Source organism: Panulirus ornatus, chromosome 9 (assembly GCF_036320965.1).
Source record: "Panulirus ornatus isolate Po-2019 chromosome 9, ASM3632096v1, whole genome shotgun sequence".
Classification (NCBI taxonomy): domain Eukaryota; kingdom Metazoa; phylum Arthropoda; class Malacostraca; order Decapoda; family Palinuridae; genus Panulirus; species Panulirus ornatus.
This window is the reverse complement of record NC_092232.1, coordinates 46,264,806-46,284,361: the sequence shown is the minus strand read 5'-3', so window position 1 is coordinate 46,284,361 and position 19,556 is coordinate 46,264,806. Positions and strand designations below refer to the sequence as shown.

The window sequence follows — 19,556 nt, the reverse complement described above, 5'->3', positions numbered from 1 at the left end:
AATTAAGCCAACTATGTCACAAGTGAGATTGTTCCTCTCGAAGTCGTCTATTTTCTGTTCTGCCTTAGTGGGTTGTTGGAGTTACTCGGAAAAGAAATTCATCCTTCACTTCCTTTCCGCATTTATACCGGACAAGAACGAGCAGTTGTGAAAAATGAGCAACATCACATGATTCATCAGTTTGCAAAGAAATTATTTGCTGGGCTAGATTTTTTATGTTCAATAACTTCACGTATATCTTGAGAATGGAAATGAGTAATTAGACCAATTTTAGATCGATATTGATTATATATATATATCTTTCGAACTATTTGCCATTTCCCGCGTTAGCGAGGTAGCGTTAAGAACAGAGAACTGGGCCTTTGAGGGAATATCCTCACCTGACTCCCTTCTCTGTTCCTTCTTTTAGAAAATTAAAAAAAAAAAAAATGAGAGGGGAGGATTTCCAGACCCCCGCTCCCTCCCCTTTTAGTCGCCTTCTACGACACGCAGGGAATACGTAGGAAGTATTCTTTCTCCCCTATCCCCAGGGATATATATATATATATATATATATATATATATATATATATATATATATATATATATATATATATAATTTTTTTTTTTTTTCATACTATTCGCCATTTCCCGCGATAGCGAGGTAGCGTTAAGAACAGAGGACTGGGCCTTTGAGGGAATATCCTCACCTGGCCCCCTTCTCTGTTCCTTCTTTTGGAAAAAAAAAAAAAAAAAAAAAAAAACGAGAGGGGAGGATTTCCAGCCCCCCGCTCCCTTCCCTTTTAGTCGCCTTCTACGACACGCAGGGAATACGTGGGAAGTATTCTTTCTCCCCTATCCCCTATATATATATAGTAAAGGGAATGGGTCCAGGTTAGGGCTTTGACACTGCACACCTCAAGGTCCTGGTATGTCAGCCCTAGCCCAATGAGAGCACTCGCGCTTTCTTGGCACCATGCACCACGCCAATTTACTGTGGCAGATGTTACATGCACGGTGCCCTTTCCAGTAAGATCCCGTGCGCCCTGTAGGACTTCCGGGGTGCCGTAGTAGCTGCACTTATGTTGATGTGCAGCCGAAAGCGCGAAGTGGATTCCAGAGACCTGTGTATCTATTACCCAGGCCTCTGTACCTTGGAAGCCACGATGTCCGGCTCCCTAAAGGACCCCACAACTGGAATGCGCGGCTCGCAGAACACCTCGTAACCCCTCTGCCTCAATCGTCCAGCCAAATAGGCACTGATGTTATCGTGTCGTTTTACCCGCCCCCCATGGGTACGAGGGCACATCTACGCGATATGCCCAAGTGTACCAGGTTTGTGACAGGTGTCACAGAGGCCGTTGATCTCGGGCCGGCCTCTGGACGCCCTGGCTGGGGTAGGTAGCGCGCCAATCCTGACTTGGACGGCCTTCACATAGTCGGAACCGGACAGGAATCGGTTCCCGCTATTAACCCATCTGCTAACCTGAGGCACGGCAGCTGATGGAGCGAGACCCGCTCCGTCAACGGTACTGACCAGATTGGCCCTCCATGCGTACAGGCGTTCGGTCTTGTTACCCGCCTGCCGACCAGCAATGCATGCGGCTTCGGCCCAGCGCTGCAGCTTTCTCAACACTGCAGGCTCCCGGACAGCCGCATGAATCACCGGATCGGTCGGTGAATAATTTCTCGAACCGCGCCTGTTTATTTAATCGGACGGTCGAGACAAAGTCTGGTATACCCAGCCCACCATCTCCTGCTGCCGAGTGGAAGTATGCTCAAGGCACGTCATGGGCTAGGCGTAGCCGGCGGCGAACCGCCACCCGCACTTGAATGTCCATGCCTGCTAACAGCGTCTTGTACACCTCACTCGGTACCAGTCGATGCATGAACTTGGGCACCAGATGTCCCACGAGCATCGCAATCCTTTGTTGAGGTTTTGGGGCTCTGGTGATATTAAGGAGCCCCTCTTCTAGCAGGGCAACGTAGGACTTTCGCCGCCCCTTGCGTTTGCCGTCAACCTCCATGCTGAGGGTACGACACTTTCCCGGATTTATATGAAGCCCACCCCCCGCAAGGGTCTTGGCCATCACGTTTATTGCCTGCTGAAGGCCAGTGGGGGTCTGCGCCACCAGAACCAAATCAGCAAACACCAATGCTGCCACCCTTTGGTCACCCAATCTAACCCCTACACTAGTCTCTTTCACCCTTGCGATTCCCTCGTCAGTCACAAGGTTGAAGAGAAATTGGCGATAAGGGGTCACCCTGTTTGACCCCACGTGTCATATTCACCTTTCCCGACATCTCGCCGCTTCCTTCAATATGGGTGAAGGCTCGGTCGTACGACGACATAATATATGCCCTGACGGGGGCTGGGATGCCCTTCTGCGACATGGCCCGCTCGATAGTGCTATGATTAACACTATCGAATGCTTTGGCCACGTCGAGGAATGCCAGGTGCACACCGTGGGCGTGTGCCCGCGCACGACCGACGATCGCATCCAAGATCGTGAGGTTCTCAAGGCATCAGTCTATTGGGACGAATGCCTTTTGAGCTTCATCGATCTGGACGAGGCTCGAGATGCGGCTGCTCAAGATCTTATGGAGCAGACGGACTATGGCACAGGAGATGGTGATTGGCCTATAGTCTTTGGGTTCTGTTGGATTGGGTACCTTGTGTATCAGCACCGTACGGTTAGCCTTCAGTGGCTCTGGTAGAGTGGACGTAGCCAACCACAGGTTGAACATTTTGGCCAGGATCCTCGAAGGAATGGACTTCAGCAGTCTCGTCGACATCCCGTCAGGTCCAGGGGCAGATGTCAGAGTGGCTTTGAGGTGGTGTGCTACCTCGCCTACGGTGACAACCTCTGCTAGTTCTCCAAATTCTTGGTCACAATCGGTAATGGCACGTGTGTCCGGCTCAGATGGCCGAGAGAAGAGAGCTCCCCAAAAGGGATTGAGGCGTTCCGGCCCAACCGAGGTTGGCGGTACCTCCCAGTCACCTTTAAGGACCAGTCCAGCGGCCAAAGACCTATTCTCACGATAGAGCCTCTGTACCTTCCGGTATTGTTCCCTTCTAAGCCGGTTTCCACGCAAAGGAACCTCCTCCGCTTGGTGTACGCGGCCAGAATTCGCTGACTGCCTCGAACCACCTCCTCCACGATTTTGACGGTCTTCGGGTGAGCAACAGGAGCTTGTCACATATGTGGCGTGCTCTGAGGCTTCCCTGATCGCGGCAAGGCTGTCACCCTGACGCAAATGGTCGAGGGCAGCATTTAGGATGTCCTCGCCCCACGATGGACTTGTGGGGCCAGGTCCTAAAGTGTCAAGGTACGTGAGTCTCCGCCACAAAGGAAGCGATGGTTTGGGATTGGGGGACCCGCGGGACGGCTGGGACAGATAAAACCGTGGGAGGAATGTTCATCTCGCCACTGGAATCCGCCCTCACGTACATCCCTGTACGCGGCGCTTCTTCCGTTATGCCACCCCGCGTGTTGCTTAACCTTGTGGGTGGAACACGCCTCGTAGTCGGCACCCCATCCATCTCCTCGCCTTCATCTTCCTGAAGGAGATTCAAGTTTGAGGTCAGTTCCTGAACCCTGGTCTAATACGACGCTTTGCGTCGGAGACCTTTGATCGCTTCGACCGTCCTAGAAGGAACTATCTCCCGCAACCGCTGGTTCAAGCCCTGTCCGGTAACTAGTGAGGGACCAGCTGCCATCCCGGCCTCAGCCCTGGCGAGAAGCTCCACCTCCTCGTCAGACCATCGAGCCTTGGACACGACATGCCTGGTCGCCAACTCCTGGTGGACCTTTCATGGACCCTACGGCCCCGAAAGCTGGCAAAGGTCTTCCCACAATGTGGGCAAGTGGGTGAACGGTCGTCGTCCGTTCTCACGTGACTGTAGCTGGTACCCGACATACCAACAGAGGATGGCACGCTAATCTCTAAGGAATGGGTTATGTGTGACGGGTACCACGAAGCGAAAACCCGTGACAAGGGTGGACGCTCCGGCTCAAGTCGCACAGCACTACCGCCCGAAGGAAGCAGGGGACTGCAGTCAGTAGATGGACACTGCCGCTGCGCTTCAGTCCTGGGGATTGCCCTTTGGTAGTTGCCCTACTGTACCAGTAAACTTAGCTGGACAACTTCCGACTCTCGGCTGTTGGTTGGACTATACTGGATATCCAATCAACGAAGCTAGGGCTTAAAGTGTGCAATCACTTGAGTTACTCGGCTTTTGTGCGTTATAAATGCAAGTTATAATCCTTTTGAAACTAAGAGAGTTGGCGAAAAGTGTCCCTGCTCCGTGCCATTGTGTTGGTCCTCGCTTGGTGAAAGCCGTGTCCGTTGCGTTACCTGCTGTTTGCTTTCCGTATGCGTTGTATCCTGCCTTGTCTGAGTCGTCTGTTTCTTCCGCCTGTGTGGGTAGGTTGTTCGTGACAATTCTTTCTCTGCCTGTGTAGGTAGGTTACTTGTGGATGTTCGGTCGGTGGAGACCCGGAAGCCTCTACCACCTCCCTGGGACTGGGGTGAGCCGTTGGTGGCGGTGCAATCGTGCCAGATGTCCTCTTGATCTGAGCCTCTCATCCTGCCGAGGGAGGTGTGCCCTTTCAGCTCGAACCATTTGAGTCGGCTTGCTTTCTTGATGCTTTTGATTTCTTCTCTGGTGTGCTGGATTGTATGCGGCAGAAGGTGTCTGTCTGCATGGGTAGGGTGTCTGGTATCTTTTTCCCTGCCTTGTTTACTCTGTAGTTGAGCCCCTTCACTTTGCTGCAGTGATATCATTAATGTTTATTCCTGGCTGAGGGCTTGGTCTTGGGGATGGCCAGATGTGCTGCTTCTTGAAGACCTAAAACCTGTCACTTGTATAGGCGACCCTCGTCTATGGTAGTGTAATGTTCGCCTGCTGTTGGTGCTCGGCTTGCCATGTTTTTATTTTTCTTAAATGCTTCGTTTTCTTTTTGGGAATTTAAATCCATCTTGTTGGTGGAGGGAGCTTGTTGACCGATAGTGGTCATCGTGGCAAAGTGGTCGCTGGCGAGGGAAGGGTGCAGCTGCCAGTAGGCTGAGCCTTGTAAGGAGCGGGAGAGGAAAGTGTGGTCGTCTCCCTCTCCTGATGTGGGTTGGTTCGCCGTGCAGGAGGCCGATGTCTGGCGTGTCGAGCATTGTGTGGTAGAGGTGTAACCCACCCTCGTTGGTGGCACACGTTAAGAAAGGGATGTTGAGCATTATAATTCTCCCATACCAGCGTGGTGGTGTGTGCCGCCGATGCAAATAATTCGGTAATTTCTAGAGAGCCCCTCTGGCTCCTGTAGATGTTATAGATGTCGCGATCTTGTAGTGTGACCAATATGGCTTGTGCTTCGACGTCCTTGCCACAAGGCATCAGGTGCACGACCTCTGTTTCGGATGTGCGACCTAACCAGGATCATGCAGCCTCGGGTCGGTGCCTGACCAAAGTACTTCCTGTATGCCTTGTACACACTGAAGCGGAAGCTGCGGTGTTTCTGGAGGAGTGTTTCTTGTAGCTATGATGACGAGGCCTTCCCTACTGCTGCATGGAGGTGGGAGGTTTTGTTCCATGATAGAATCTTCATTGTGGCGCTGCTGTCCGTTATTGAACTAGACCTTGAGCTTCCTTGGTTGTGGGTTCCGGCTCTGTGATCAGTTCTGTGAGGTCCATTTCCTCTGTTCTTTATTGAGATTTCTCGCTGGTCTTTCCTCGACGGAGATGTACATAGAGGAGTACTCCCTTTCTGGGGGACCTCGGGGCTTTCTTTTCTCCTCTCCAAGTGTGGTAGCAGCCGCGGCTTTTCTCTCGTTGGGTTTTCTTGGGGGTGGAGTGGACTTCGGCCGTGACATCTATTTGTTCCAGCACGGGTGTGGGGTCTTTGACAGGAAGTGGGGCTATGGCCACATGACCAAAATACGCACCCCGTCAGGGCAGAGCTGCGTCGCTTGGATATTGTTGCCCAACAGAGCTGCCAGACCATCTGCAAAGTTGGTCAGGACCTTGCTTAGGTCTGACTCCTGGATCAAGCCACTCGGGATCCGCTGCTCTTTCTTTTACCGATATCTTGGGTGGTGCAGGCGGTTTCACCTGTGCGGCAATGGGGAATATCATAGGTACTTCGAGGAACTGTTTTCCGTGCCATGGGGCTGGCGACTATTGCTACTGCTGTTACTGGCCTCAAAGGAAGGTGCTTGGAGGGGCCGGCTGGCATACGGTGGCCGTATGTTTGGTGGGTGGAGGGGGCGCAAAACTTATTTGCACCATCTTTGGCCGCTAGGGGTTGCCCAGGTTCCACGCATGTTTTCTTCCGTTTTTGGCACATATGGGCGTTTTTTTTTCTCTCCTTTCTCTAGTTTGGTGTGGCGCAGTTCTAATGTTTCATGGCGCATATCTCTTGGTTTGAGCGCTTTGACTGGTGGTGCCCAAACAAACCCCTGACAGCGAAAACATCTGAGGGATTCCGACACACAAGGCCCACCTCGTTTTTTCCCAGGTTTTCAGGTCTGTGTGACTGTGTAGGCCCATAGTAAGTTATGACCACCTGCAGATTCTGTGCCGCTTTGTTTTATTCTTTTTTTTTTTTCTAACTTGCCAATTAGTAGTGGTGCGATGGGGAAGATCTAACTACTGTGCAAAGGTCTTAAATTGTCGGCTAACACTACGTATTGAAAGTGAAAGAAGTTAAGAAAACTGTATGGATACTATAAGAGGAAGATTGTAGATCAGAATGCTGATAGCAAAGTTCGAGATGAGTTTGAGGTGGCAGTTAGAGGATGTTTCGGACTCTGTTGGGCCCGTTCGACTTAGGTTGCCGACTTAGGCACAGCGACCTTCCAGCACCGCTCACCTTCCGGTGCGGCCGTCGTGCGGGAGCAGTGGGCAACCCTGCCTAGGCGTCCACCATCCCGCCCTGACAACCCGCCCTCAGGAACTGGTACCTGCCTGTGGGGGCCACGGGAGAACAGCCAAATCCCGCACACCCCAAGCCGACAAAGGGGAGATGACCTTGCGCCTGACCGGTGGGCTCTGACTTCTAACCTGTGCTCTTGGACCACATCCTGTGAAGGGAGCGAGTCCAGGTTAGGGCTTTGACGCTGCACACCTCGAGGTCACGGTATGTCGGCACTAACCCTCTGAGAGCACTCGCGCTTTCTTGACACCATGCACCTCCTCAACTCAGGGTGGCCGAAGTCACGTGCACAGTGTCTTTTCCGGTGTATTAGCGTACGCCTTGCAAGACTTCCGGGGTACCGTAGTAGCTGCACTTGTATGCATGTGCAGCTGAAAGCGGGAAGTGAACGCCAGAGACCTGGGTGTCTATTATAAAGTTCTCTGTACCTTTGGAAGCTACGATGTCCGGCTTCCTAAAGGACCCCACAATCGGAATGCGCGGCTCGCAGGACACCTGAAAACCCCTTTGCCTCAGACGCCCAGCCAAAAATGCGCAGATGTTATCGTGTCTCTTGACCAGACCCCCGTGTGTACGCGGGCACATCTGAGCGATGTGTCCCAACGTACCCGGTTTCTGACAGGTGTCGCAGAGGCCGTTTATTTCGGGCCGGCCTCTGGACGCCCTGGCAGGGGTGGGCAAGGCGCCTATCCGCACTTGGACGGCCTTCACGTAGTCGGCACCGGACAGGAAATGGTTCCCGCTGTTCATCCACCTACTCACTTGAGGCACGGTGGTAGATGGAGCGAGAGCCGCACCGTCAACAGTGCTGATCAGATTAGCAAGCCATACGTGCTGACGTTCGGTCTTACTCCCCGCCTGTCGACCGGCAATGCATGCGGGTCCGGACCAGCACTGCAGCTTGCTCAAGACTGCAGGCTCCCGAACAGCCGCCTGAATTACTGGGTCGGACGAGGTGAGAAGTTTCTCGAACCGCGCTTGTTTGTTTAGCCGGACGGTTGACACAAAGTCTGGTATGCCCAGCCCACCATCTCCAGATGTCGAGTGGAAGAATGCGCAGGGCACGTCATGGGCTAGGCGAAGCCAGCGGCGAACCGCCACTCGCACCTGCCTGTCCACGCGTGCTAACTGTCTTATATACTTCCCCCAACACAAGTCGATGCATGAGCTTGGGGATCAGATGTTCTACCAGCAGCGCAATTCGTTGTTGGGGTTTTAGAGGGGCTCTGGTGATGTTTCTCGGCCCCTCTTCTAGCAAGGCCCCATAAGACTTCCGGCGACCCCCGGCCCCGACGAGAATTCCGAGGTACTTATAATCGTCCTCAGCACTCATGGAGCCGACGGCGCTGCCCAAGACCTGATACGTCCTATTTTTATTTACGTACCAAGTCTTTCGCTTGCCGCCAACCTCCATGCTGAGGGTACGACATTTCCCTGGGTTTACTTGAAGCCCGCCCCCCCCGCGAGGGTCACAGCCATGACGTCCATTGCCTTTTGCAAGCCAGTGGGCGTCTGCGCTACCAGAACCAAGTCGTCAGCGAAAGCCAATGCTGATACGGTCTTGTCACCTAACTTTACCCCTACGCCGGTCTCCTTCACCCTAGTGATTCCCTCGTCAATCACCAGGTTGAAGAGCATCGGCGATAATGGGTCGCCCTGCTTGACCCCACGAGTCATATTGATTTTCTCAGACATCCCATCGCTGCCTTCGATTTTGGTGAAGGCTCGGTCGTACGTCGACATAATATATGACCTGACTAGGGCAGGAATGCCCTTCCGCGACATGGCACGTTCGATAGTGCTATGGTTAACACTATCGAACGCTTTTGCCATGTCTAGGAATGCCAGGTGCACACCGTGGGCGTGTGCTCGCGCACGACCGACGATCGCATCTAAGATCGTCAAGTTCTCAAGGCATCCGTCGACTGGGACAAATGCCTTTTGAGCCTCGTCGATCTTGATGAGGCTTGAGATGCGGCTGCTCAGTATCTTATGGAGCAGTCGGACTACCGCGCATGAGATTGTAATTGGGCGGTAGTCCTTGGGCTCGGTAGGGTTAGGGACCTTTGGTATCAGCACCGTTCTGTTCGCCTTGAATGGCTCTGGCAGTGCAGACGTAGCAAGCCAAAGGTTGAACATCTTGGCCAGTACCCTCGGAGGAATGGACTTCAGTAACCGCGTCGTCATTCCATCAGGTCCAGGGGCAGATGTTCGAGTCGCCTTGAGGTGATGTGCTACCTCGTCTATGGTAATAACTCTTGCCATTTGTTCACTATATTGGTCGTAGTCAGTAATGACACGTTCGTCCGGCTCAGATGGTCGAGAGAAGAGAGCCCCCCAGAAGGGAATGAGGCGTTCAGGCCCAACCGAAGTTGGCGGTACCTCCCAATCACCTTTGAGGATCTGTCCAGCAGCCAAAGACCTATTTTCTCGATAGAGCCTCTGTGTTTTGCGGTATTGCTCCCTTCTAAGCCGGTTCCCGCGCAAAGGTGTCTCCTCCGCTTGGCGTGCACGGCCCTGGTTCGCTGACTGCCTTGAACCACCTTCACCACGATGCGGGCGGTCTTGGGGCGGGCTGCAAGAACTTAGCATCTGCGATGCGTGTTTTGCAGCGGCCCTGGCGGCGGCGAGGCTGTCACCCTGACGCAAGTGGTCCAGGGCAACATTTAGGACGTCCACGCCCCACGATGTTTTTGTGGGGTCGAGTAGTAGTAACAAATCGAAGTAGGCAACAGTCTCCGCCATAAAGGAAGCAATCATTTGTTGGGGTCGGGGGATCCGCGGAATGGCTGGGACGGATAAAACCGCGGGAGGAATGGTCGTCTTCAGAACCTTGATGGTTTTTCCAGGGGATCCAGGGTCAGTTCCTTAGGGTACTTCAGTACCACGTATTTGGTTTCTTTCACGGCCGGGTCTAGTTTGGTGGCCGAGCTCGAGTCCTCTAAAAGGACATCCAGGGCGTGGGCGGAGGTATCTTTGGGTTGGAGAGTCGTCACCCCCTTGAGGTTGGGTTTGACCGTGAAATTGGCATTGGTAACTACTCCTCTATGCCTGTAATGATGGCATATGCCGATTACATATCTCTGATCGGAACTTGGGGTGCGACAGAGTTGAGCTCGTAGTGGCGGCGGTGTTGGTTGTGGTTGTCGCGCAGTTTCCCCCCTGAGTTACGGCGGTGTTGGTTGCGGTTGTCGCGCAGTTTCCCCCCTAAGTTACGGCGGTGTTGGTTGCGGTTGTCGCGCAGTTTCCCCCCTGAGTTACGGCGGTGTTGGTTGCGGTTGTCGCGCAGTTTCCCCCCTGAGTTACGGCGGCGTTTTCTGCTTTCGTCGGTGGTCCATCCATCTTTTCCGGCGGTGGCTTTGCTAGTGGCGTTGATGGAAGCGCATCCTCAGACGTATCTAAAAGCATCTCCGGTCGATTAGAGAGTTTACGATATCTCGGCCTAGATGGGTCCAGAAAAATGTTTGGCGAGCCTGATGACAGGGAAAAAAAGTACTGGACCTGGGGAAGACGCTTGACTTTGGTGGTTGTCTAGCCTGGCCTCATATGGTATTCTGCCTTCATCAGACGTACCAGTGATCCAGAAACATCGATAAAAACTCGCTTGCCTGAAAAAAAACGAAGAGATTGTTAACACAATATAAACACAATTTAGAGGAAAGGGAAGGGTAGGGTAAATGCTTCACTAAGCTAAAAGTTAAGTTAAGCTAGAATATGGTAAATTGGGGAAACCCAGTGTATCAGTGAACGAGTTATTGGCATACTTCTAAAGTTATACCAATAATTTGCCCAAATCAACTTCTCGAATACATTACAATTAATTTAATCAGTACTTTTTTCTTAACGTTTGTCTTCGAATAGTAATGTTTTCCATCAGAATCATGCAAGCTGGCAACACATCCACGGAACAGTTGCTAAATATGCGCTATTCTGATTGAATACTGTTTGAAACGCTTAACATTTTCATTTGGTATGTAAAGTGTCATTAAACAATGCTCGTATGTATTGTTTAGCTGGAAGGTACAAGGATACAAAAAAGGCGAATGCTCTAAAAACCACTTAAAAAAAAAAATAATTTTGAATTTACTAGTTTAAGCCAGTCCCCCGTGCTAGGCTTGTAATTCTGAGGGAGGGAGGATGGGAATATTCTGCATTTCCATGAACCTTTATACGCATACTTGAAAATAAGTTGAACTTGTCATCGGAAAATTTTCACTGTGTAGGGAAATCTGAGCACTTGTCTGGAAAAAATTACATCTCGTTTATAGGAGCCCTAGACTGAGTGTAGCTGGCTACATGTGATGGATGTTTGTTTATAGTATGATTATGTAACTTGGTGCGAATTTAATATTTTCTTCGTTTCAAAATTGCATTGACCTTAGGGTTATTAATATTTTATGTATGAAATCGTTTAAAATAAGCTAATAACATTTTAAAAATGTTCTTTTTTTTTCTACTTAATCTTTTTTGCAGTTACATAAAAGTGCAGAATATAATGGAAGGTAATCAGTAGGGTTTGGTGTGGGTGCTGGTGTTTGTTGGAAAAGCATACTTACCTGGCACAGGAGATACCATGATCACGAAGGTGGTTCTCCCAGGGCGAGGCTCACCATTGCACTAAGGTGGCGCTGACCCTTGCGATTAACCCAAAAGTGGTTAACTCGAGTGCGTAATTTTTACAAGTGGGGGACTGCGTTCGCGCTATCCCCCTTAAAAGGTAGTGATGATATACTAGAAATGGTCAGGTAACCTCCTCGCTGACAATACTTGGGAGATGGAAGTCGTGCAGGAGGAAGTTGTACACGGGACGATTTACTGTCAGTGGGCTGCACCATAATTTATTAAGGCGTCAGGGGAAACCACAGGAAGGTGTGGGGAGGCTTTGCTGTGGATAAGAGGCTCTTGTTTCGGCTTTAGCCGTGGTAGCTAGAGAATGTGACCAAATAAGGACATTTGTTCCTGTTATTTCCGCTTCCTCGCTACGCAAGAAACTGCGACCAAATGAACCAAAACGTTTACCCCATCAGTAGAGGCAGGGTTGGTAGGGGGTTTCACGGTAGGGCACAGGTAGCCGTCGATACCTTTAGTAGAGGCAGGCACATCTGGAAAACAGAAAATCGAAAACATTAACAGGCCAAAACGTTACCTTCTAGACGAAAACGGAAGAGATATACATTAATGAGAGAAAAAAGAAAGTATACATAGAAATATCTAGCAGAAGGTCTGTCAAGATGATGATTGGCCCTCCCACCACAACAACAGTAAAGGATTTTTTGAACAACACAGAATAACACCTTATGATAATGCAGACATACACAGGTTAAACGGTGATTATCTTGATTCAGAATTCAGCACAGAGGAAGTACTCGTTATCAGCTCATTAAAGAAAACTTGCCCGGGTCAGTGGGATAAATAAAACGCCAAAACTTATCACGTTCTGCAGTTACCAGACTCGCCAGCATCTTTGACTCAACCCTATCAGCTGGCTACTTCCCAGATACTTGTAAAAAAAAAAACCTAATAGCAAAACACGGGAAAAATCCTCGCGTAGCATCTATTTTTCGGCCAATATCCCTTCTCGAAGTCCCAGACAAACCTTTTGAAAGTTAAGAGAAGACTGCGTGACCATTTGGAATGGAATAACCTGCATAATGATGATCAGTTGGGATTCGGATATTAAGGGGGAACACAACAGACAATAGCACACACAACATATATTCCGGATTGGAAGTCAATAGGTGTGCCAATATAATTGCCAGTTTTGTAATCTTTGCCTCCCTTGTCGTCGAGGAAATCACTTCAAGTTTTTCTGTGGTTATTGGTAAGTTAAGGTGAAGGATTTTATATTTCAAACTTAAGTGCCAGACTTTATCGAAAGCTTTCATGACCTCTCAAAATTATTTGTCACCGTCCCCAAGTTTGCATTTTTGTGCAATGGCTGTCGAGTGTTATTGCCTGTTGTATATACCCCTTTCATACCTGAATTATCATTATGCAGGTTGTTGCTCTCCAAATGGTTGCGCAGTCTTCTCTTAATCTTTCAAGAAGTTTGCCTGGGACTTCGAGAAAGGATATTGGCCGAAAGTCAGTTGCTACATGAGGATTTTATCCATGTTTTGGTGGTATTCGGCGTATTAATGAGCCTTTCCAAGTATCTGTGAAATAGCCAGCTGATATGGTCGAGTTCAAGATGTCATTATTAAATCGCTAAAGAAAACTTGTCCGGGTCAAAATGGAAGAAACAAAACACTCCAATGTGTTTTTCCTCTGTACTGAATTATGAATCTAGGTAATCACTCTTTAGCATGTGTTTGCGTTTTCTAAAGGTGTTATTCCGGGGTGCCATAATAGCTGCACTTTTACTGATGTGCAGCTGGAAGCGCGAAAAGGGCACCAAAGACTTGCGTCGATGACAAGTCTCTGTACCTTTGGAAGCCACGGTGTCCGGCTTCCTAAAGAATCCCACAATCGGAGTGCGGGGCTCACAGGACACTTCGTAACCCGTCTCAATCGTCCGGCAAAATAGGCACTGATGATATCGTGCCTCTTTACCCTCCCACCAAGGGTACTTCGGCACATCTGAGCGATATGCCTAAGCGTACCGTGCTTATGACATGTCAGAGGCCGTTGATCTCGGGCCGGACTCTGGAAGCCCTGGCGGGGGTACGTAAAGCGCCAATCCTCACTTGGACGGCCTTCACATAATCAGACCCGGACAGGAAGCGGTTCCTACTATTAACCCATCCACTAACCTGAAGCACGGTAGTAGATGGAGCGAGACCCGCACCGTCGACGGTGCGGATCCATACGCGATGGCATTAGCTCGGATCGCCGCTGTCGCCTGCTTGACTTGCTTGTATGGGCGGCAGCCCAGTCTCTATCTGCAGGTTGCAGATCCTGGTCCACATGGGAGCTCCCAGCATGGTCCTGAGTGCATCATTTTGGTTGACTTCAATGTTAGCCACCGAGTGCAGGAGCTTAGTAGTCTACTAGCGATCTGATGGCGGCGGTGTAGTCTTAAGCACCTCCATGTTAGCCCCAGCGGCTGGGCTCGTTTTTTGTTCCTGAAGCAAAGGTTTCGGTTAAACCACACTCCAAGACACTGGTGGGTGTCGACCCAGGTTACTGGCGTTCCTTGGATGGAGAACATCATGTCTGGTCCCGTGGAGCAGAGGGCCATCGCCCTTGTTTTGGTAGTTGATCTCGAGTCCGTCTGTTGCACTCTTTCAACCAGCTTGAGTGCGTGTTGGGCATTGTCAACTCTCGTGCGCCCTCGCACTATCAGCTGAAGATCATCGGCGTAGCAGAGGAGCTTAACCGAAGACCTGAAGGGGATCTTCACTAAGTTCTCCATCAGGATGTTGAAGTGTTGGGCTTGGATTTCTCCTTGTGGGGTGCCATTTTCAAAGGGGCTTGTACGACGAGATGACTCCTTGGAATCGTACTCGTTCTTGACTGTTGGTTTAGGTTTTCCAGGTCCAGGAAGACCACTATTGCTGTCGATGGTGTTCATTCTCTCTTTTACATTGACGCATGTCCCGGTGTTTTCTGTTGAGCCTGTTGAGAACTATCCTCTCTGCCGTCTTGGCAATGCATCTGAGGAGGGAGATGGGTCATGGTTTCTCTGTGCTTGAGAATAAGCTGGATGTCTGCCCTTTTCCATTCCACTGGAAGTTTCTGCACTGCCCGAAGCGTAGAAGACCTGCAGCAGTGCCTCGTGTCTGGCTTCTCCAGCGCGGCGTAGCATGGAGTAAGTTATTCTGTCGGCCCCTGGGGCAGTGTCCCTGCTCCGTGTCATTGCTTTGTGTTGGTCTTCGCTTGGCGAAGGCAGTTTCCGTTGTCTTGCCTGTTGTTTGCTTCCCGTATGCGTTGTGTAATGCGAGGGAAGGAACAGAACCACTGATTAGGGTCACGAGGTCCCTCTCCAGTCTACAGACTTGATGACTTTCCTCTACTCAGGTTATAATACATCCAAACTAGTCCGCTCCCTGCTTGATTATTGTGCTCCAGTCTTTGCCACGCTTGAGAAACGGTAAGAACGAAAAGATGGAAAATAATCCAAAATCAGGATCCGAGTGTCGTGTATGGTGCTGCTGCAAACATTATAAACGTGTTGACCATGTCAGCTTCACAACTTGAAGAGATCCATGACGACGGGTCGTTCATAGTTACTATGACCTTGTACCGTGCCAAGCAGGTCGCCCTGTCTCGTCTGCCAAACAGTGAAAAGACACAATACAGCCAGAAAGATGTAAGAGTATCCCCCTCGCCCAAGGTATGTGGTCGACGTTTTCCTTCTTACGCTTGTGTTGACAGGTATATTTGGTGTATATATTTCGCACAAATGTGCTCATTTCACATCAATAACAAACGTACGGCTTTTGTTGTAGTTTGTTCCAAAATTGACTTAATAACGAATATCCCCCTCCCCTCACTCTGGTCATTCTTGTGATTGAGTATATACGTATATATATGCTTGTGTACGTGTGTGAAGGGTCAGACTAAACAGTGTACGTGTGTGAAGGGTCAGACTAAACAATAATCATTTCTATTTTCAGTGAAAATGTGTGTGAAGGGTCAGATTTAACACTAATGTCTATTTTCAGTGAAAATATCTAGGTGTATACACTCATCATTAACACATTTTTGAATACTTTCCTTACTGAAAATAGAGATTATAGAAAGTCCTAAAAAAATTTTTTTTTTTCATATGAACAGTCGCCTTAAAGACGTTTTGAAAAAGCTAATACATCCTTACTAAAATAAACCCATCCCAATTTAGGATACAGTTTTTGTTATTCTCTGATGCGTATAACTTGCATATAAATGTACTAGTATACCTTTACTAATTTGAAGCTGCTTAGTCATCAGTAGTCATGAGTTCGGTCCTGAAAATGGTTTGGTTGAGTATCGCTTCTCGGCCTTTTGGCTAAGATCAAAGTGTAGTATCTGTTCTTATCAGCTTAATATCTGATACGATCCCCATGTGGGATCCACGATATTAAACTGATTTTTGGATCATGGCGAAGTGCTAGGGGCTTGCTCCACCTTTGCCGCGGATCGGCCCGGTATTGCAGTACCTCCGGGATTGGTCCACTCCCTCCGGGGAGACTTAAGATTTTCATGTATTGAGAAAATGAAATGGGAAATGAAGTGTAGAAATGAAGTGTACGTCCACCAAATAAAAGTTCAATGTCTCTTTTTCTTTGAGATTGTCGGACGTTTGCTTGGACCGGCACGGGCCTTTCTTTGCCTGCTGGCAACCCGTTCCCTGGTTTTTATGCATGGTATGTTGGTGTCGTGTGTGTGTTCAAGGTCTTCTGAGATGTAGGCAACTTCCTTTGGATATGGTGCTGAGCGTGCTGTATTCATCTGGGGGGTGGGTATTCACTTATGGTCCGGACCAGGAGTTGCATATGGTTCTTTCGTCTTTTGAAGTCTGTATCTGTGCATAAACTGGTTAACCCAAGTACATGGCTATCTCAACCGCTCCCGCCCGACCATCAGTAACTTTGCTGATCAGGAACGGATTGTGTGAGGCCGAAGTCGTCGATCTAGACGCATGGATCTGTACAAATAGCGTATTCCTATTTTTAATACATACACACGTTTCAGTCGCGACCACTGTTGGATATCCCCTAGGTGAATGGCTTAAGGATATCTATCCTGTTGGGATTATGGCACATAATCTCTGGTGGCGCACTACCCCAGACGATGGGGTGGGACAGAATGTCTCTCAAAACATGGTAGAGACAAACAACTTTGCCAGTAAGGTGTGTCTAAGGCTGGGCACCCGGGACGGGTTGGGTTTTCTTGCGGTCACCTCTCGGTGAGACCAACAACCCTGGGTAAACTGTCGTATGGAATTATTAGATTTACTGATAACTTCACAAACTTAAAAAAAAAAAATAGCACCAATATTAGAGTTGCAGCTGGTGAACTAAGCTAACTAAACGTTATGACCAGCACCGACAGCGCTGAAACTCAACCGTTCTTTCTCTTGTATGAACATAAACATTGGTGAATCATGGCGTTTATATATATAAAACGAAGTATTAAATAATTTTCAAGAACTTGTGTAAAGTTTCAATATGTGAAAGTGAGACATATAAAGATAGTTTTCCCCACACGCAAGCTTTGCTGTGGTCAACGTTTTCCTTTCTACGTTCGTGTTGTCAGGTATAACTTTTGAATATATTTACACAAGAATATCTGACTCTTTATTTTAAAAGATCGTCGGACTTGGTCCAACACGGACTTCGCCAGTTGGCGGCCGGTTCCGTGGTTTTTATGACCCAATTGTGATAATTTCACATTAAAAACACGTTCGGATTTTGTCATGGTTTGTTCCTTAATAGACCTAACAACGTATACCATCCCTCTCTGATCATGACGTTTGGTTGTGTGTGTATGTAATCCTCTGTGCGAGTGTTTGAATATGCCTTTGTCAGTATGTTGAATTGTCATTTTGATTTTTTTTTTTAGATTATGTTGAATTATTTTGACGTTTTTAGTAACTGTATTCACCATTTAGAAATTTTGAAAGATTTCCTAATCAGAATTAATGATCTAAATTTTAGACTCGTTAGGTACTAATTTTTTGTTACGAAGAGTAACACTAAAAAGTTTTTAGCTTGTATATCCTCACTAAATCCAGCTCGATGTGATGCAATTTATTCTGGTATGCACATTCGTAAATATCCTGGTATGCCTTTATTTACTTGAACTTGAGACAGCTTGAAGTCATCAGTAGTCATGAGTTCGGTCCCGGAAATGGTATGTTCTGGTATCGCTTCTCGGCCTTTTGGCTAAGATCAAAGTGTAGTATCTGTTCTTATCAGCTTAATATCTGATACGATCCCCATGTGGGATCCACGATATTAAACTGATTTTTGGATCATGGCGAAGTGCTAGGGGCTTGCTCCACCTTTGCCGCGGATCGGCCCGGTATTGCAGTACCTCCGGGATTGGTCCACTCCCTCCGGGGAGACGAAAACTTCCATCTGAGAAAATGAAATGTTTCTAAATGTTTGTACGTCACCGGATTAATGTTTACTGTTAATTATGTGTATCCGTGCATAGACAGTGTAATCTAAGCCCCTCTTTAGCTATCCCTTGTAATATGAAGTCGAATATGTCATCTAAAGGCAATTTTCCTAATGTTTCATGTGTTTCGTAAAACCTCTTTAGGGTGTGAATATATTTAGCATGAATGAGACTGAAACTACCAAGGAAGGAAAGCGGTGAAACATGAGAATATGGAATTTTACGATAAGCTTTTGTAAAAGAAACGGAAGGGAAGACGTGGTTATATAACGAATAGAGGTGTTCCCTGACCATCATCACTGAAGAAATTGGTGACAATATATCGAATACTGGTGCAAGGCTTAATGCATGTGAGGGTGTGAGGACTGATTCATATGATATAAAGTATCAAACGGATACATCCACACACATCTGTAGAGAAAAAGACCCCGTAATAGTATTCTAAATGACTATTTACATTCCAATCATACAGTAAAATTTTCTTATTTAGATATCACGCTATTTATAGGAAAACACACCTGCTCGGCAACATTTAAAAAATGATTTCCAAATTCTTTTGTTTTGGGCGCTAGTTTTTAAGATGGTTGGACTTCTGCTTGGCCCGTTCCCTGGTTTTGATGCATGGTCTGAGATGGTACAGTGGGGGTTTAAGTTTTCACCAGATAAATGTGTCACGGTTTTTTCCCCCCGAAAAGAATACACTCCCAAATCTTTGCAGCTAAAATTAGACAACCCGATTCCTTTTTGCAGTCGGGTTGGATTAGACTTTGACAAATTAAATTGGAAAAGGCATTTTATTTGATGAAATGTATTAAAAAATATTAAGTAACCTTTTGGGGGTTCATTTTCGGGAACAGAAGAAATCTTAATGTTGTGCAAGGTCCTTATTAGAAGTAAACTAGACTATGGCTCCCAGGTGATTGAGAAGGATGTGTTGCAGAATAAATGCGTGAGAATGTCTTGGAGCTCTGTCATGTACCCGAGTTCCTGCGATTGGAAGTTGAGGGAAATTTACCTCCGTTCCAGCAACGTCGTGATGAATTAACGCTAGTGTGGTATTCCGATGGCCAGAAGAAACCCTACTGCCTGTCGTCTCGCATTAATACGAACAGTTGGTCGACAGAAGCGTCAGGCTCCTGGCTTTCGGAATACACTTCCCGAGAGAGAATTCTGATCTGAAAATGCAAGAGCTGAACCCTTGTTAGAATACTTCCTTGGGAGATGTCCAGAATAAAAAGGATTTAAGACCCAACTGGCTCTCGGTGAGAAAGGAACGCGCCATAGTGAGGTACACCAGCGATTTCCTAAGGTCACTTATCATGTGTCCACTGGTGCACAGATTCCACCAAGACGGGTGAATGTGTGGGGGTCGAACGAATGTTTTCTTAGGTACAGGTTGCCAGACCCCTACATCTGTTTCCTGTGCGGATTTATTTTCCATTGCTAAAGCCATATATTATATACTTTTATTAAACAAGTAAATTTACCTGGTAGTTATAAGCTCCTAAAGCTATAGATACTCTGGATACACTGTCAAATGAAGTTCAGGCCAACATCAATACATTAAACTCGTGTAACAAAGATATCATCTTGATTTCAGCCAGC

The 19,556-nt window shown here is 48.1% G+C and overlaps 3 non-coding genes across 3 annotated transcripts; all 3 read left to right on the top strand.

Moving 5' to 3' along the window:
• The first annotated feature begins 11,453 nt into the window (after positions 1-11,453).
• Positions 11,454-11,616, top strand: LOC139750498 (U1 spliceosomal RNA). The gene has a single exon (XR_011713187.1). It is a non-coding gene; the product is annotated as a U1 spliceosomal RNA (small nuclear RNA).
• A 4,198-nt stretch (positions 11,617-15,814) lies between these two features.
• On the top strand, positions 15,815-16,007 carry LOC139750486 (U2 spliceosomal RNA). Its single transcript, XR_011713176.1, has one exon. It is a non-coding gene; the product is annotated as a U2 spliceosomal RNA (small nuclear RNA).
• Positions 16,008-17,693: 1,686 nt separating this feature from the next.
• Positions 17,694-17,886, top strand: LOC139750485 (U2 spliceosomal RNA). The gene has a single exon (XR_011713175.1). It is a non-coding gene; the product is annotated as a U2 spliceosomal RNA (small nuclear RNA).
• Positions 17,887-19,556: the final 1,670 nt, after the last annotated feature.